At 38.7% G+C, this 20,783-nt stretch overlaps 1 protein-coding gene and 1 long non-coding RNA gene across 4 annotated transcripts in view; both read right to left on the bottom strand.

The window, feature by feature from the left end:
• Nucleotides 1–20,783, bottom strand: part of LOC114475332 (glutamate receptor 4-like) — a 123,921-nt gene that overhangs the window by 84,664 nt on the left and 18,474 nt on the right. The window lies entirely within an intron of this gene.
• Nucleotides 1,145–18,818, bottom strand: LOC114475333 (uncharacterized). Its single transcript, XR_003675459.1, has 3 exons — nucleotides 18,674–18,818; nucleotides 13,423–13,425; nucleotides 1,145–1,155 (listed from the first exon to the last, which is right to left on the bottom strand). It is a non-coding gene; the product is annotated as an uncharacterized LOC114475333 (long non-coding RNA).

Here is a 20,783-nt window from a genome sequence, read left to right on the forward strand (position 1 = left end):
TTTTGTCTTTAGTCATCCTGTTCATGCATTTGCCTTAATGAGTGCTTGTTTAGAGCAGAGGCCACAGGGGACGTCCTGTCAAAGTACATCCAAGATATTTGAGCGATGGATCAGCAACTTACAATTTACAGTCTTTGGGAATCCAATGTGAAGTCTTTAGAATAAAGGGTCGGCAATCTCCAAAGTGCTGGTCCCTCGTGTTACTGGATGCAGTTGATAATATCACTTTCTAAAATCAATAATACTCAGTAACATGTTGCAAAAATAGTTACAATATACTGTATATATTGTCCAAAATATGGTTCTCAGCGACGTAAATGGTGAGAACTTGTCCACTGCTTGCCACAGAGTTCACGTTTCAGGGCAAGTCTGGGTTGCAAATTGCACTTCTCAGTGCGCATCCAGCAGTCTGTGCCGTGCTGTTTGTTATGTTATAGAAGAGAAATAAGTGCACTCTGTCCAGTTGTCCACCCACGTCCATCACTCGAGACAACCCGAGGAGACAAACGGACGGCCTCCAATACGATCCGTGGCTTACGCATAGTAAGTAAACACTGTTGGTTCTTATCAAACTCTGTTGTATCAGTATACACATGTTACCTCTGCACTAGTGTTTGTGCTCAAAGAGGCAGTGCAGAAATAAAAAAGGAATCTCTTAAAACAATTTCTTTAGCACAAAAAAGCTTTAAAATAACACCAATATCCGTATAAAAAACACAGTATCTCTCTATACATCTTAAATCCCCGTATACCAACCAGCCTTGACTATGTTTATATCTGTGCCAAGAGATACTTTTAGATGCCAGTATAAGTGGGACCTGGGTGTGTGGTTTTACAGAAGCTTTCATAACTTAAAGTTAGAGCCAACTCAAACAGTGTCAGACTCAACTGTGACAAAGACACTGGGCTCTGGTCCATACCACATATTGTATATTTTCCCATCTCCATCTGTTATCCCCCGTGTCTTCTGCTCTTTGCCTTCTCTCGTTTTCCTCTTACTTCTCAACTCCCAGCAGACTGTGGGCGCTTCTGTTCCCAGCCGCTCGTTCCTTTCGCAGGCTCTGCATTTGTTCTGCCACTGATGTCGGCGCTATCTCACTGTGGAGAAGAGATGACACGGTGGTGGGAAACCCTCTGCCTTCTGCGACTGCTGTACTTCAGTAAAGCTACTGAATTTGTTCAGCCTTTGTGTTTAATTGCTTTCCACTTTCAAGAAGCCGCCCCGCTGCTCCAGACACAGAGAATGCGCACACGGCTCAAGCAAGACTCAAAAGCCGAGCACAGGGTTTGACTTGGCTGACCTTTTTTTTTTTTTTATTGGATTACCATACCTACCTGTAACGAATAACAGAGGAGAAACAAAATGAGTGGTGTTTTGAGTCTGGTAGCCCGACCTAAAAACTTCAGTCAATGATAATTTACATAAAATGTGCTCTGTGACCACCTTCTTTGATTGGCTGAAGATGAGGCTTCTACTTCCCAAGTTGATTAAAATCGTTTCTCATCATATATACTGTAAATATCCCTGCATCATATGGTCTCACAGGTTGCTGTAATGCCAATCTGCTTGTCTGCAAAGAATCATGGTTTGACAAAAAAATATACAAAAATGTCTAAAAAGCTGCTATAAATAGGTAAAGGTATAAAATTCAGCAAGATAAACCACTTGCTTGATCAACTAGTGTTACTACAGTCCAGCGTCAAACACAATATATTATCCAAAGGGCTCCCAGTGTCGAATCTGAGTTTAAGTTCTGATGTCCAATATAAAAACGTCACTGTTGCCCATTTATTCGGCCAAATGTCACAACCTGTAATTCCCCTGGATGTTTTGTAGCATGCCTCTACTATCACACCAGTCACCCTTCAGTCTTAGAGCAAATCAAGTGGATCTATTTTTATTGGTGTGTGTCGCAGAAGACAGCTGGACCTCTTAACTGCTGTATAAATTGTCATCCAAGTCAGAAGGCAGCCACTCTGACCTTCTAAAGGTTAGTAAGGAGTGTTTAATCTCCTTTTGGGATCAGGATTCATCTTCACACTCACTGGTTATTCACTTGTACCTTAATAGAAGGAGTTTTTAACTGGTGAGCTTTGCCTTATGCTACAACTGAAGGCTTCAGACAAGACGAAGGATGTGTGTGTAAAAACAAGTAAAATTATTCACGCAAACAAGAAAGACAATACAAATCTATTTCATTTTTGCAAACAAATTGTCTTCATATTAACTAATGCAACATATTAGTTGGCTCAGAGCTATCACGTCTCATTATTAGGAGTACAATGTGGTTATGCCAAAAAAAATTACAAATTACAAATTATTTCAAGCTAAACATCACAAAATCATGCCAAAAAATGCTTAATCGGGATTAATTCAGTTAAATCTTGTAAATAATTGTATACAGTTGTTCCTCACTATAACGCTGTTCACCTTTCACGGCCTCGGTGTTTTGCTGATTTTTTCTACAGTGCAATTTTGCATTCATTTTTTTACAGCGTATGAACGCGCATTGTGTTTTGTGTCCTGATTGGCTAATGCCGCGTTCACACCGGATGCGTCCCAAAATGTTCGTGCGACCAGATTACATAAAAAGTCAATGGATAAATGCAACCCAGATACGAAATCGTTCCTGTGCTGCGGTGCGGTCTGATCCACACGTCAAGAGCGGTGCCCGTGCAAGCGCGCTCCCCATTTTTCGTCGTATTTGCACATTCGCAGGAGTTGAAAATATTGAACTCCTGCGACTGTTTCCCCTGACGAAAGCCAATCAGAGTCTTTGATGATGATGACATCAGGCCGTGAAAAAGGAGTGCAGCTCCTCGCTTCAGCAGACAGTGAAACTCACCGAGTTGGATGTGTCGCTGGTGGGCGGTGCTTCGCTTCAAACGCGCATATGAAGGGAATTGGGGAAATTTTTTGATTCTGCGCACTCTGAAGTGCTGTATGTTTGCACGTTTTCTCTCCGACAAAACGCACAATGTCAACGTCTGTCTGAGAAAAGTGTATGAAGTGTGTGGGGAGGAGTTTTACAGCCTTAAAACATGTATAATAATTGTAAAAAATAAAGCTGACTACTTTGCGGATTTTGCCTATTGCGGGTTATTTTTAGAACGTAACTCCCACGATAAACAAGGTACTACTGAATTTCAAAGCTAAAGATTTCAAACCACGCTCAAATCACGCCAAATCTTGCGGGTACAAGTAGGACCACACAGTCTCGAGATGTTTTGTAATGCAAGATTTTGCGTTGTATGAGGAAAGTTGCTTGCTACATATTCAAGTGGCAATTTTATGGGGGAAAAATGGTGAAAATGTGTGATATTCTCCAGGGAAATTAATCCAAGAGTGTTTAAAGGAAGCCAGGATTTGCTGGTGTGAACGAGCCCTAAGTGGGTACTGTCTTTAGAAAAAAATAAGCAGCTATTTTACAGTTTACTACAGAAAGAGGACAAATCATGTTTACCTGAATTAGATATCCGTTAAAATATTCTTCCACTTACATGTGACTTAATACTTTGCTAATGACTTTTTAATGTTTTTGGCAGAGATTAAAACTTCAATCAAAGCTTTGTGGAGTTAGTGGAAAACCTCTTGCAACAACAATGAAAAGAAAGGAATAGAAAAGGGCAATTCTGAGTCTTTACAAAGGTTTGTTGTTTCCTTTTTGTCCCTCAGTTGTGTTGTCAAGATGTTATTTGTCTGAAAAGAACAAATCCCATTAAAGCACAGAAGCAGTCAAGATCAAAAACATCCTGGAGGCGTAGCGGAAAAAGGTGAGGACTTGACCAGCAAGAGAAAAATATCATCTAACATCTCCAAATCTGTTAGCGGTGATAATACAATGTTTTTTTTCCTCCCCGCGGCGGATGTTTATCGTAAATGCTGAATTGTGGATAAAAAGCCTTGAAGGGTTTGTTTGAATCTGATGAGGACAGAAAGTGTGTTTTTATATCACCAGCATGACATTACAGGCACTCGTTTTAGGTCACAGCAGCATTTTGAGGCAGATACACCGATGAACTGTCACTGTCATACACACACACACACACAGTCTGCCCTGAGGGTTAGCGGGTGAGCTCACCTGCAGGTTGGTATTCATTAAATAAAACTGTGAGCTGTTTCCCTGATTTTATTGAAGCTAAAATACAAAAACAATGCTGTATATACGTATATATATATATCGATGTCAAAAACCAAAAACAAATAATAAAGCAATCAAAATATCTGGACTAAAGAATAATAATAATACATAAATAAAATAGAATATATTACATAAGATAAATACATTTAAATTTAGAATAGAAAAGGTAAAAGAAAATGTCTTTGGCTTTAACTATGAATCTGAATAGAACAACAATAGTTTTAACATTTTACAATTTAGGAGAAAGTATCTGAATGTAGAGGTGCCCCAGACCAGTCCTGGAGAGCCCCTGTCCTGCATGTTTTAGACGCTGCCCTGATCCACCATCAAAGCATTAGCAGGCTTTCTATAGAGCTGCTTGATGACACCATTGCATTCAGGTACAGTATGTATGTGGGAGCATCCAGGACATGTCAAACATATAGCGTCAAATGCTTATCAATGCGTTGGATTGTTTTAAATTAGTGTGATTTATTCTTAGTTTTGGTGGTTCTTTTGTTATTATGAGTCTGTTATTGTTATTTGCAGTTTGATGTTTTTATTTCTAGAGTAAGTTGAGAGAGAAGAACAAATCAGAGCTTCCAGCTGCACACGACCCAATTGAATGTAATTTACCCAACTATTTCCCTGTGCAATGGGTGCAGTATTAACACAGAAGGAATCTTCACATGTATTTATGCAGATTATTATTATCAGCTCATATAAATCCATGCCATGTTCATTATTTTCCTGTTTACTTCCGTCTCCTTTACCTCTATTCACGTGTGGGTTGTTTCTTTGTCTGCTGCAGCAACACATTATCCCTGCAGAGATCATTAACGCATATTCATCTTTTCTTCAGGGGATTTATGGAAACAGCAGAATTAATGTGGGCCAAAATGGAGCTCAACATAACTCTTTACTTGCTGTCACCTATCAAAGTCAATGAGAAGCCTTGTGTTTGCAATCATCATTAGGCTCAAGTCTAAGAGACATCAAGACATCTCTCCTCCCCATCCCAGCTTTCCCATGAGCACACTTAGTTCTCAAACTCAGACTTCCTTACTCTGTTTTTCTGCCTATTATCTTTCCTACACATCAGTCTCCCAAATGGAGGCCATTGTTATCTGAAGCATCCAACAAAGATGCACATCTCCAAGGTTTTACCGCATTTAGCCTGTCAGAAAGATCCCACACAAACACACTCTGAGTTTGTTTGTGTGGGATCTTTCTGTGTCAAGTTTAGGGCCACCTTGATTTAAAGTTGTATACCATTTTCCGCTTTAGGGTAAGGTACATTTATACATATGCAGTATTGAAAAATGAATGTGTCTATAACCGCGAACTGAATGTTAAACACCCAAATGTTTCTTTTCCTTGTACTTCCTGATAGTTGACAGCAAAGTCAGATTTCTCCAAACAGCTCCTGTTCATGTTCTGTAGTGAAGTGCATGAGCAGATATTTCTGCAGAAACACATTGATTTTATGTTGCTTTCCAATGCGTAAGCAGATTTCAATGCACAGAATTTTTGCCTCCAGCTCATTTTGCTTTCTTTCCAGGTGACACAATTGGATTTTTTATTTTTATTTTTTCATCCTTATCGCTGATAGAGACAAATCTAAGTCAAACACACTCTTTTTTCTTCTGCCTACTACACCATATTTCCACTTAAAGTCTCCTTACTCTGTAGCCAAACATCTCATAGCTCCAGGTCCAAATCAGAGGAAAAACAATATTTTTTTCTTCATAATCTGTATCATTATGCGGTGTCACCGGATTGGACGAGCCAGCAGATTCACTTTAAGAGAAAAAGAGGGAGGGAGGTGGAGATTTAAGATCTTGTTTCAGGCTTCAAGGACATTCATTATCAAGGGGTGGGGTACATCAGGACAGAGGTAAACAGTTCAATATTGTGAGTTTTAATTCAACGTCTGTTCTGAAATGTCAAGGGCATTGATTTCTTTATACTCTGCAAGCTTTATGGCCACTGAGTGAAACAGCCGGAGTGCAGCATGAAGACACAGAAGCTGGCCTAAAGCTCAGAAACAGACATTTGTGCTAAAACCATTCTAATGCAGAGAGTAAATATTTGTGTAAATGCACAACAGCAAAAAAAGACAGAAAATAAAACAAATTCATTGCTTTTATTAAAAGCGTTAATAGTTCACGTCATGTTTGATTACAAAACTTACACTTGCACAATGAAAACAAATACTTCCCTGAAATAGAGAGGACCATGTGCTAAAACCATCCAATGTGAATATAAGGGACCACTTTTTAATTTATCATATTTTAACTTTTTATCATCTTTGTTAGAAAATAAAGCAGGATGTCTTGAGAACTGTGCGACAGCAATTTTTCCAAAAAAACAGGTTTTATTGTTTTACTGGTCAGTATCAATGAAAAGTGGTCCTGGGAATGAAAAGCAGCAACCCTGTCAAAGAGCTGTTACTTAAAATTTGTTTTTAAGACATTCGTAGGTGACCGGGAGACTTTCCATTCCTAAACACACATTCTGATTGATAGATTGTTTGCCTATACATAGATAAGTTAAAGGACCCATTTTAATCTCAATAAACTTTTTTGTGCTTTAAACATGATAAAAGTACTATTTAGGCTTCATACACAAGTGTTTTTTTCATTGATTCCCTCAATCGTTAGTTAGAGGGTGATTTGCTCCTTTCTTACCGCAGGGCGAGCACAAACACCTCGCTTTGATGACGCGTTCCCACTTTGATGACGAATTTGACGTGGCACTGAGCTGGAGAAGCCGCGCCTCCAGGAAGCTCTCTGCCGTGATTGACATGTAAACAGACACGCCCACAAAGGTGAGCATTTCAGCATCCTTCGCACAGTGCTATGTATGTATTTTCTACACTATTTATGTCCCTGCGAACGCAAACCTCAAATACTGTATTTTTGGGGTTCTTAGAACAAATGGATCTGGGTGAAAAATAGCATGACATGGGACCTTTAAAGCACCAGCTCTGTGAACCCGTCCTGATCAGTTGTAGCACCAAACCTCCCAGTTCCCTGATTCTCTGTGGTAATATTAGGCTGACAGGCACAGCAGTCAAAACCTCTTCTAATCATCCAGTGTCTCCCTATGTCCACTGACCAATAAGGGGGCTTATCGAGTGTGATAAAAGCGCCATAAAAGGCCAATCACGTTGCAATCAGGGGCTCTTCAATGGAGGCCCGTTGGAAGGAGTTCAAACTTTGAGGCCATCAAGAGCTGCTCACTCAACTCATCCATCCCTCTTGCTCTGCTTCTCTCCATCACACACACACACACACACACACTGGCTGGCAAATAATTGGTAACTGGTGATCATTTGTTCTAATAATAGCTTCATCATTAGAGCAGTAGTAGCAACGGGTGAAAGGTCGGCGAGTGTGCGTGTGAGGCGCTGTGCCAGTGTCGTGAGGCAATGCTGAGGTGGGCTCAGATGTTCCTCTACTGACAGCAGTGCTGATGGGCATAGGTCATAAAATATGTCCTCATTTTCCTGCTATGTGCACAGTTCACACTTTACAGACAATTTCCTTCAACAAGGCTGCAAAACACATCCCACCTCATAAATGCACTTTAGATTATTGGTCTAAAGGTGAATAAAAAAAAAACTTTTGTCATCAAGTTGTGTCAGAAATCTCTTTGGTGTACAACGTATATCAACTTTTAGCCTTCAGGCAAATGTAATATCCCTTTATATGTGGGCATAGTCATTTTGGTGATTTCAGCTGATCAGTGATCATTTTATGTTCTAGTCACTTCAGGGTTACACTTTATATTTCAGCTCCTATGAATAGTCTATTGGTAGGAGCTTTAATTCCTGTTAAAAGGGAGTTTTTTCTCCCCACCATAGCTGATGCATGTTTATGAGGATTTGATAGTGCTTCGCGATGATTATTGTTGTAATTTGTGTGATAAAAATAAAGTTGAATTTAATTTAATATATTATTTTAATCCAATGTTTTAGTGCTTAATTTAGTCTCTTTCAGTTCCTTGGACATTATGGCATTGGACGGATTATGAGGTTACACGTACCAGGAAATGAGAAATGGGAGTTGGTGGGTATAGCATTTGGATGTCACTATCAGCCATCTTACTACACGTCTTCCAGCTGAGCAAGAAATGCACATTTAAAGGGCAAAATCTACGCTATGATCGGAACAATCCAATATATTTAACCTCATTAGACCAGTAGTTGGAGTTATGTGAATGGAGCACCTCCTTTAGAAATCACTTTGTCAGAGTTTGACAAACATGTCGATCTCCACAAGCGTGAGTTTAAAGTGATTTTTATTGCTTCTAAATCTCTTTTCATTCCTACTACTAAAAGTTACATATAATAATCTTTCAGTTGTGCTGTCATTTGGGTTGACTATCCCTTTATCACTTCCATCTGGCCTTGAAAACATCCGAACTTTTGCAGTTTTTGTCAAAACAGTGTAACAGCCTCTCAGGCTACCATTATCTGATAATACACCTTGATAGCAGAAACATGCGTTCTTATTCCAAAGCTGGCATTTCCGATGTTTTTGTAGGAACAGATTGGAAAAAAACCTTTAATAAGAAGCTACTGCTGGTAATCCAAAAAAAGATACAAAAATACACAAAATGACTCCAGAACCACACTACGATGGCAACAAATAACTATAATTATACAAAGAAATGCACAAAAACACAACAGAAAGCTACAAAAAATACACATAATGACTCCAAAAAACATGTATTACAGAAAAATACACCAAATGAAAAAAAAATATAAAGATGAGTAAAATAAAAAAAACAACAAACACATTTATCATGAGGATGTCCCATAGAATTAAAACTAGGGAAATTTCACACGCTATTTTACTTTGGACCCGCAAATAATACTACACAGTACAGAGTATGTACACCTCTTTGCACATCCATTTGGACATATTTGACAACTGTACTTAAGCTCCTCCCACTGTATGAATACTCACTTCCAACGGGCACTGTACTAGTCCTAATAGTTGAGAATCACTTACCGGTCAAAGCAGTGTGTGAATGTGCAAACACAGACTTACAAGCTTGCTACAAGTGTGTGACAGCCAACATTGAGGATGAAAATATATGTGTGGGATGATTTTACACCTGAGACCAGGAAACGGAGAGAAAACAGTACAAGACTTTGTTATGTCGCTATCCCACCTTTATCTCAAAGTGTCTGATGAGGGAACTAAATAAGCTCAGGATCAACAGATACTTTATCAATGTGAGATATCAGCAAAGAGTAGTAGTAGTATCAGTAGTCGCATAGCACAGTGAATGTAGATTTCTTAGTCCTGAACACTGTGTCACATGATTGGTGTCCTTAAAGGGTTTCTCCAGCATTGCAGCTCATCCCAGATATTTAATGACCATCAACAGAGACCTGCTAATTGTTTGGACACACCTTTGCATTTGATTAGATTTTGCATTATTCAGTTGTCTTCATGGCATTCATTTAGGAAGAGGTTAATCGGTTCAGATTGAGATTACCCTTTCACACAACAATACTTATAATAGCATAAAATAATTTCTCAATACACATGATAAAGATGAGTGTCTTATTAGTAAGGCTTGGACAATACATCGCGTGCAACAAGATATCATAATATTAAAACATATAAATATACTGTATTGTTAATAGTACGAGTAGTATTGAATTGAAGTCAGATTCCTTGCATATATTAAATGTTCTCAAATATCAGTAATAGGTCAGCATAATTATCTATAACAAGCCTGCAGTGTTATAGATGTGTTTCTTTAGTGAGCCATGTATGTTAATATTAAGGCGCTGAATTAAACCAGATGAGCCGTCACCAAATTGTTTTTCCATTTATTAGTGATGCCACAACATGTACAGTTCAGTTTCTGGCCTCGATCTCTCTACTTTGTTCTGAAATGACTTTTCCTTGTCTTTTCTGCAGGTGTAAAATGACATTAGTCAGCAGGCTCATTAAAATGAAAAAAAAAAAAACTATTTATGAGCTCCTTTGCATCAATTATTTGTGGTAGAATTTGGTGCGTCGAGGGCAGGATATAAAGTTAATTCACCTGCGCAAACTTTAGGGTTGTTCAATATGATTAATAAATGGAGAACGCTTGCAGGTTAAAATGCAATAATTAAAAACAATTTGGTGCAGCACATTCATTTCAGATTTTCCGTGCAAGCACACGTTTAGTGGATCCTACACACTGTTTTATAAATGAGGCCCCGGTTGTAAATTAAAGGAATTAAAGGCTCTAAGGGGCGGATTCACTAAGATCTGAAATAAAGGGTGAGAAACCACATGCTAAATCCTTTGGTGGCACTGTTTCCTGACCTGCTGTGGGGGAATTCAGTAACATTGCAGGGCAAATTGGTGTGCGTATAGACGTGATTGAGACCGCCCTATTTAAATGAACATTTTGCTCGTTCAACGTGGAGAGGTGAGTGCACAGAAGCACTAAATTAAATTTGAAGACGTTAAATTGGAGGCAGGTGGACTTCTCTGTAGGCTTTACATGATCAGCATTTTTGGGCCGATCACCGATCAGTGAGTTTAAAACGTTTTATCACCAATCTGATCATATGAATTCAGGTTTTTTTTTTTTAGGTAAAAAATCAAACGGTACAATTTTTCGGGACCTAAACGCAGCCTTGTGACTTTGAGGGAGTGGAAGAGTTGAAGATTTGATCCATGCAGGACATGAACATAACATTTGTTGTCAGAGTGTGTGTTTGTGGGTGTGTGGCCCTTTAACTGTGAATGAATGCCCTAGTCGCTCGACCAATGTGCGGAGTGAGGGAGCGTGTGTGAACGGAGCAGATCGATTATAAGCTGTATGCCGTTTTTAATGATTGGCAAAATAAGCATTGCAGCTGTTGAATTAAACTGGAGTCCCATGTCATACTACTAGAGAGTTGGAGATGAAGCTGTGGAGGCAGACCACACTGGAACTACGTGAAGCCTACATTAGCATTAGCATTAGGAGCAAATACATATTTACTGACTGTGGCATCGCAAAACCTGCTGTTGCTTATGGTCCATAAAAACAGGTGCACAGCGGGGGTGCACGCTTCTCTGTCCACCACCGCCCCGGAAATGGACAGAAGTGTTTGTTATGAAAGTGAAAGTAAACAGGAGCCATCGCTCTGCTTTAGGACTCTCACTCTTAACATGCTCGGGCTGAATAAACAAAACAAACGCGCACACACATACAAACACAGACAGACACTAACAGCAGATGCTTTTCCCGCATTCAGACCCTGTAGACTGGGGAAGAAGTCCGACACTCAGCCGCTTCACTCCAACATTTTTGCCGTTTGCTCATAGGTTTTCACTATGGTGCACAAATGTGAGTGAAATAAAGCCGTGTCATGTAAAGCTAACAACTCTTCGGTGTAAATGAGACGATAAAACAATTCAATGGTAGCATCTAGAAAAAGTTTCATCACAACAATGACGCCATTGATCGGATGGGCAAATTAAGACATTACAGCCGATCACATTAATTGTATGAAATGCAAATTATCGGCCAATCCGATATAGCCAATCAGATCGGTGTAAAGCCTACTTCTCTGTCTGCTGCACAAACATTCAATAATATAGAAAATAAAATAAACAAATAAAGGTATTGTTTAATAAAGAAACTGTCCATTTGTACGGTTGCCGTACGGACAAACCCCGGTGCTATTGGAACGTTTACCAAAGTACATGTACGTAGCGTCTTAGGGTTAGGGTTAGAGCTAGGTTATAACCCAGTATTGCAACAATTTTTTTGGGTTAGGGTTAGAGTTAGAGTAAAGTTTAGTCTTAGTCACGTGACCTAAACTGGCTAAATAGGGGCACTGCGTACAAATAGAATGTCGGTATATTGATACGGCAACCGTACGTATAGTCACTGGCTTTAATGAACTTTAAAACCTAATGTGTCGCACACACACACACCTGCCTTCATAATGTGCTTTATGCTTTATGAATCGCTCAGAAAAACCTGTCAACGACAGAGCTGCTTGTTTTTTGATGCAGTAACTCAAGCCATTCTGTGCGGATATGATTGAGAGCAGAATGGTGAACAAGCAATTGGTGAAGTGAGTCAGTGACTCCCAGACTCATTTCTCCTCAGTGAGTCACAGAGACTTATGTACATGTGTATTTCCTCATCTGGTAAAGCCATAGCAGTCTTCTGCCTACCAAACATATTAAAACCTGGTTATTACAAGTATCAGCATCAGAATCAGAATCAGAATCAACTTTATTGGCCAGGGGTGTATGAATACACACGAGGAATTTCTTTTGGTGACCTGTGCTCTCTCAGGTAGTGTAACATTAAATAATAACAATCAACTAGAATAAAGAAAAATAAATAATTAAAAATAAGAAGTATAAACATAAATATAAGAGTAGTTAGACTAATATGTGCAAACTAAATAAAAATAACAGATAATAATAATAATAATAATAATAATAATAATAATAATAATAATAATGAAATAAAATAAAAATACAATAATAATAATAATAAGATAATAGTGCAGTAGTGCATTGATGAGTAGTGCAGGTGAACATTTAAATGAAAAAAAAATTATGTCCATGAACATTTCGCAGTGACAGGTTGTTCCAGGGTTGATATGTTTAATTCCAGGTTATTTCACAGTAACAGAAACAGGTCTGACACTCTTTGACTGTATAGTGTTGATCAGAGTGACAGCCTGGGGGAAGAAACTGTTTTTATGGCGGGTAGTTTTGGCGTACAGTGATCTGTAGCGTCTGCCGGAGGGGAGGAGTTTAAACAGATTGTGTGCAGGGTGTGAGGGGTCTGCAGTGATGCTACCTGCCCGTTTCCTGACCCTGGACAGGTATAAGTCTTGGATGGAGGGCAGATCAACACCAATGATCTTTTCTGCAGTCCTGCATGAATAACCAGCATGAACTAAAGATCTATAAATCTATAAACGCTCTATTGCTGATGTGAATTCTACAGCTTTCGAAGCCCATGTCACTACTTGACATGTGTAAAAAAAAAAAAGATCTTAGATCTGGGGTCACCAGCCTTTCTGAAACTGTGAGCTACTTCATAGGTACAATAGTCTGAAGGGTTACCAGTTTGAAAAGCAATTCTTAAAAACTGAATTTTCACGGTTTCACTGTAATTAGAGGGTAAGATAATAAGGAAGACTAGCAGTAACTTAAAAAAGTGGGAAATGTTTAAGTTTCAACATGTAACACTTTATTTCTCCTAATTTATGCCATTTCATTTTCATAAAATTTCATAGAAAATGATCATCTTCCTATTTCACTAGCTACTAACAAACAACTTTTAACTAATCGTATAACGTTTCAGTGAAAATAAACATTTAAAGATGGTAATTTAATACTAAACCTTTATCACATGCGGCAGTATTTAACTCTACTAAGCTCTACATCTCTCATATGCATTACTCTTTGTGAGTTTGAATCCTGGAAAGTCATTGGTGACTAGAGCTCATGAGGGCACCTACTGTATATGGTCCATGAGGGATACCTGGTGCCCGCGGGGAGTGTGTTGGTGACCCCTGTCTTAGATTGTTCCAAATGCCTTTGTCTAAACCCTCCCAGCTCCAACATAGAACTGACTAATGCAGCCTGAAATCTGCAGATGATGGCATTGCAGCCTCAACCCCACATTAATACAAAGATGTGAAATACGTATGTGTAAGTTTGTGAACAGTAACAACATCCTCCAGAGTGGGAGAACAACTCCCCTGGCCAGAGTTTGTTCCTGTTAAAACCCATCTGCGATTTCACACGACTGATTCACTGCCTTCCCAGTGCAGACCCTCTGCTTTCTCTCTCTCTCTGTCATACTCGACGTGAATATTCCAAGGCGTCTGTGTGCTGCACAGCAATACCCTTCAATCTGTTAGGCTTTCATTAGCATTAATGTTGCATGAACAATGGTGATATTAGCAAATGACTGATACGGTGGTTTGAAGGTCGACATGCAGTGAATTGAGCTCCGACTGTGAATGTGGAACCAGATGATGTTCTGTTGTGCTAATTTTAAGCAGAACCTGCTCATTGAGGAGAAAACCAATCTTCATTGTAACTCAGACATTTCAAATTAACATTTTAGAAAGCGTTTTAATATTATCACATCCCTTCATTTAAAGAGTTTATTCCCATCAAAGCTGCTAAATTCCAACACACCAAACTTTACAGTGAAAAACCATGTATTACAAAGAATTCTGTGCATTTTACCTCCTCACTCAGATCAAACACCTTACACTGCTCCGCTGTCAGGAATAATAAGCTCAGCCTGGCTCCTTTTTTTAAACACTTTTTTTTTTTTTTTAAGTTTGAGCTGCGTATCATATTATAATCATAACATCTTAGGTTATTCATACAAATCACTTTTCCCTCCGTGCACCTTCTGTCTCATTTCCCCTTGGTTTTTCCTCTCATCTGTAGATGTATTTATGAATATTTTTATTATCAGGTAGACCAAATAAGGCCACGTAGGGCATCAAATGCTAGTTGGTTCCACTAGAGATTATTTCCTATAAAAAAAGATGGAGTTTCTTCTTCCCACTGTCGCTAAATGCTTGTTCATGTGAATCTTGTTGGGTTCTTTATTTCTTACTATGGACTCTGAATATTGGTAATATTATATAAACCATTTTCTAGTTCTGCTGCTCTAGGTTTAGGCTGCTAGGGATTCCTCCAATTTAATGGTATCTTGCTCCCCTAACATTATCCTAACAAAAAATGCATTGTGAAAATAAAGTAAAGTGGATTACAAACAATACAGGTTACAAACAATGCGGGAAAACTAAAGAAATGATGGAATCCAACCTGCCTTGAATCCAAGAAAAAATCCAAAATATTCTACTATAAAAGGAGGTGACAGGTTAGCAAACAGACACCAGCTTCAAATTACATTGTCAATAATGCTGATGTCAGCAATATTATTCACCCAAAACATTTAGAAGAGAACAACAGGCTGCCTGATGAATAAACCTATGATGGAAAGAACTAAATCAGAGTTACGGAGTTTCATTAGAAACTCAGTAACTGTAGACACATAAAATAACTCTAGACATTGCAGACAATAAAAATACACAGGATGACATAAAATACACAAAACAACAATACAAATACACAAAATGACTCCCAAAAAGCATAAATCAATGACAAAAATACAAAAAATGTCAGAAAACACAAAAAACAACAAAACAGATGCCAACAAAAACACACAAACCATTTCTTCTTCTTCTTCTTCTTCTTCTTCTTCTTCTTCTTCTTCTTCTTCTTCGTTAATGTTAAGGTCATTTTTCTAAATGCTGACACATGAATGTTGATAACATGGCCCTTGGATCAGGCAATCACATTGTTCTGGCTGCTACCGAGATAAAAGTTACTATCTCTCTCTATCTCTAAATAAAGCTACTGTAAATTAAGTAAAAATAAGTTGCGGATGATGAAACGTTATGGGCCAGAGCAACATTTAATCACTAAAATAATTTGTTATACCTGCAGTGAAAATAAACTGTGTAATATTCCCAGAGAGAAAAACATTAGTTGCACAAAGGGCTCGTCGTACTTTAGCTCCACAGGCTGTTTAGTGTTGACTGCAGCATCGATGCACGGAGAACCAAACCAAACCTTAAGTGGCCTGGCTTTGAATGTCTTTCATTGGTAAAACTCCAACAGAGCATTCACTTGTCCAGGAACAGATTTTCATTTGAAGAGGAAGAAGGTGAATTGGCTTCACACCTTTGATGGCTTGTTCGGGAATTACTGATAATTGAATGATAATGAAGTTATGATAGCTCTCTGTGACTAATCATTTATCTCTTTGGAGCCCACTTTAGCTGCTTTTTATTGAGAAAACAGTCGTTTCAAAAAGAAAATGTAGAAATAATGGAGTACATTTGGCTTCAGCTACATATTAATCCAATACTCGAAACATGGAACAATCAAGCTCCTCATAAATGAAAAATGGAACAGAGAAAGAAATGCACATTTGCTCACGTCAGTGCGCTCCAGGATTTTGCAGTTTCAGCAGTGTTCCTACTGATATGAGCTGTTCTGTAAATGAACTACTGTAAGGTCACCTTTGAGACTAAAATACACCATAAGCATTTTGCTCAAAGCCATAACATCTGCGTTTACCAGCCAAAACAAGGCAGAGTTATAGAGTGATGGGGCAGACAGATTTAGACATTAATTATACATACACACCTACACAAAAACTATTCATTAGATTCAAACCAAGTTATGTTTTGCCAGTGTTACAATGTCAGTATTACAAAACAACGGCTGCTTGTAGACAGTGTAGAGAGCTGGGAAAGATGTGGGGAGTATTAATGCACTTTAGATAATTGGTCTAAAGATGAATATTAAATCTCTGCTACAAATTTCTTAATAGTCTCAAACACATAATATCCATTAATATGTGGGCATCAACATTGTGGAGATTTCAGCCAATCAGCGTTCACCTGCGTTGTCATTATGCATTATTATGTCATTTACACCGATCAGATCGGTGTAAATTTTTTCATGAATTCCAATGGATGTTTTGTTTATTCCTTTTTATTTCACTGAATTTTCTACTCAATTAGTAAAGCAATAAAAAAAAAATGATGTTTAAGTATAAATACAATTATGTAAAGTGGTAAAATTAAAAGAAGTGAAGAAATAATGCAGAGAAGTGCAGAAACAGTCATTCATTTTTAGAGCTTTCTTTGTGGATTCTTCATCCTTGATGACTCGGCAAGGGTTTATAAATGAATGTTGAGATCAACCTGTACTGCCCAAGGTCAAGGTCACCCAAGGTTTATGTGGCAAAAAAAAACTGCATGGCAGGCCATAATCTGACCAGGGAAGGCAAAAGAACGAATAGTGTAATCTACACTGCCTCATGTCGATATGAGTCTTGCATTGAGTCTCTGTTAATGAGTTTTCAATATTGCTCTTTTATTTTCTGAAATATTTTAAACACTCTTTATCAACCTTTTGTGAGCCAGAAAACTTTGCACACTGCAACCACGACATGGAGGGATATCTGATAGATCTGCCCACATCAGATGAAGACACTGACACTCATCCATAGCTAAATAATTGCAGCAATACTTGCAACAGCACATCCCTGTGCCGTCTGATTATACTGGAGCAGCTGAATCTGTCGGCACACTGGTGGGTGACAAAGTGGTTGAAACACTGAACAATGAAATGCGACTATTGCTCACATGAACCACGTACGACTCGACAACACTAACAGTCGTGTAAGGTGAAGACACCTTTTAGCGTGTGAATACATTACAAGGCTGCGAAAGGATTTCACCATGCAAATTTTTTAGCTACAACTCGCTTCTAAAAAGTAATCCTTTCACCTCCTCCAACCCTGCACTTCTTCCCAGTGTCACCACATTAATCTCCCATTAGCAGCCCCTTTCTCCCCATCGGTTCCTCCTCCCAACACCAGCCATTACGCACACAAACATCCATCGCCAAAAGGCTTGTGTATTTTCATCCCGTGTAGAAGTACGAGCAGACAAATGAGAGGCAGAGACAGCCATTTAAAGGGCAGCACTACAGAGCAGAAGAGGGCCCTGTGAAAGGAGCCCGTGGAGGGAGGGATAACAGACCTAAATAGGACTAACATGCCGCACAGCCATGTCGTGTGTGTGCAGAGGCACACAAGCTGTCCTCGAGCACAGATGAGAGAGCTTTTTCACAGTCAAAGACACTCAAGGAGGGTGAGTGTTCACATGTGAGCAGCTCTCCTGTGCGTATAGGAGCACAAGCTGCCTGCTATCTTGATCTGAAGTGAGTCAGGGCGCCACGCTGAATATAAATGACTCAATGCAGATTAAAATGTCACAGTTTCAATGAAGGCAGAGGCAGGGGCGGCACGTAGGAAGCTGTTTTAACCCTGACAACATGTGTCCACCTACCGGCACCAGAGGTTACAAAAGTACATGATAAAGATCACCTGAAAAACTGATTCACATGCAGCTCAGAGGTCATTTATCTCTTTTTATTTGGTGCACAGATTAAAGCGAACAGCAGAAGTCACAAAGACATGGCTTCCTAATGAAGTTATGCTGACGGATCACTGTAACATATTAGTTAATTCATAAGAAATGCATTCCTCCGTCACAGTCTGCAGCTATAGGGGAGTGAATCATCACTGGCCTCACAATTTGATTGAATACAATGTTCCCTATGCTAATCAGTCATCTATGTCTGAAGTCAAGGAGGATCCAATGCAGAGGCTGTATGAAAGATATCATGACTCACTGCTGTCCCTTTCTTCATCTTCAGCAGGAGGTGGAAACACGTTTTACAGCAGAACAGAGTCAATCTTTAGATCAAGGCTATAGAACTTACATTCACTTTGATTATGACTACAACAAGTACCTTTATCTTGAATGGTTCTTATGTGTATCTATGAAGCACCTCATGACCTTGTCTGTAACATAGACTTTCAAAAGAATGGACGATGCATACTCACGGGGAAGTGAAGCTTTTTTTTTAGAGCTCCCCATGCTGACTGGCAGCAGTAACATCATAAGCCCCGCCTCCTCAATGTTAACGGATGTGATGTTGGTCAAACTGTAAACTGTAAAATACTGGTCACATAATTTCTTTTCAAACTTAAACTCTGCTGTGATCATTGGTTGTTATCACCCTACATTGTGTTCAAGTGCTCATTTTTTTTAGGTTGAAAAACGGGATGACGATGATTGACAGCCGATGATTGGGCAGTATGCAAAATGGGCGGTGTGTGCAACTAGGGCTCCTCCCGCCTGACCCTACTGTGCTGACTCTGGCTCCAAATGACGTCAAATTTGCAAGATGGCTACGCCCTAAGAGTTGTATTTTGGCTTCAAGAACATTGAGTGGGAACAGCTACAGTGCACGCTCACTGATCTGTAATAGCAGCTTACCTACTAACAACTTGTGAAAAAAACATTCATTATGTTCTAATCTACAAGTTAAAATAAAGTTATTTGTTGGAGTTTTGTTTGACTGTTTGTGTCCAGTGACCATCAGGGTCTACAGCAGTGGTTCCCAACCTTTTTTTGGATCGTGACCCCATTTTAATCAAGAATTTCTGAAGACATTTTTTTTTTGTCTAGAATTAGTTTTTGACCATGTTTGTTATACTTTATTACAAATACAAAGTAGACAGGAAAAGTGAAAATTTGTGCCAGCTCAGATTTTTCCCCCTTTCATTTTATTTGAACTAGCTTTGTATATTTGACAAAGTGAAAGCATAGAATACAATTTCCAATTCCAAAAAGAATAATCATGAAAAATTTCAAAAATGTATATTAAATCAGTTATTTATTTATATTTTTAAAGGGTTTGTAGGTTAAACCCCAAGGTTTAAAAATACTGGTTCTACAGGCTCCCAACCAAATGATGGAATTATTCTGTAGGAAACTGTTTAGACAATTTTTCAGGAAAAACTGATTTTCTTTCTTCTGTCATTACTCAAACATGGAGTGTATGGTGTACGACATCGTAATCAGATATTTGCTACTTTTATTTTTGTTTGTTCTATCATGTAAAACATTCTCAGGATCCGCCAAAAAATATGACTTTTTGGTTAAAAATCCAATAAGTTGCCAACAAAATCTCTTAAGACTTAATATGGTATTTTATTACACATATTGATGTTAAATCTTCTCAATGGGGTTTCTACGAGGCTAGCTGTGGTAATAATGTGATTTTACTAAGATTATTTGATTTATTTGAGCCACTGATGGTGCTATGACAAAGGCTTAAAAACATATAGACACACTGAAGTCCTTGGAGGCTTTCAGTGGGAAGTCTCATAGGAGGGATAAAGGCTTCAGATGCCATTCAAGTTCAAGGACTCTCACACACTAAAACAGTCCCTGTGACTGTCACGAACCTCAGCCCATCACCCCCGATGGCTTTCTGACAAACAGGCAGAGATCCATTGAAGGATCTTCAGCTGGCTCGGTGCTTCATCATAAACCAGGCAGTCTGTGATTTTGGCATCCCACACACAGCTTTCCACAGGCGTGAGGGACAGAGATATTACTTCTATCGACTACACACTTTAAACACATGGCTATCTGCAAACAGAGTCAATAGTAGAACAAATAATGGCAGTGGTGGTGAGGCGATGTAACACTTGTAGTCATCCAAATGCTACAATAAAAGCTTTTCCTTCTGTAGATCATTTCCTCTTCCTTTTCAAAGATATTCTGTATCAGTTTAAGACACCTAACATCTTCTAAATGGTTTTAAATCATACATAATGTCTCAAGGCTGAAGGCAGAGACTTTCAGTGCAAACAAACTGATGGAAAAAAAGGTGCAAAGGCTAAATTGCAGTTGGTCTAAAGAAACTCAAGCATGGTAAAAACAAGTTATTAATTTCAAACATCTTATAAATCTTATGGAATGGCCAAAGTCAGAAATGTAAGGCCCTTCAATTCAGCAGACTGAAACTTTTTAATGTTCTGCCTCAATAAATAGTAAACATATGATGACTTTCCTTAGAAGGAATGACCAAAGTAAAGGGTAACAGACCTAAATATCAATTTAAAAAGCATTTAAAAGAGAAGGGGATTGTTTATTATCCTCAAAAGAAAGGCAAAAAACTTATCGATGACTTAAGCAATGGTTTATCAAGCTAG

The sequence above is a fragment of the Gouania willdenowi genome, chromosome 14 (assembly GCF_900634775.1).
Source record: "Gouania willdenowi chromosome 14, fGouWil2.1, whole genome shotgun sequence".
In the NCBI taxonomy this organism is placed as follows: domain Eukaryota; kingdom Metazoa; phylum Chordata; class Actinopteri; order Blenniiformes; family Gobiesocidae; genus Gouania; species Gouania willdenowi.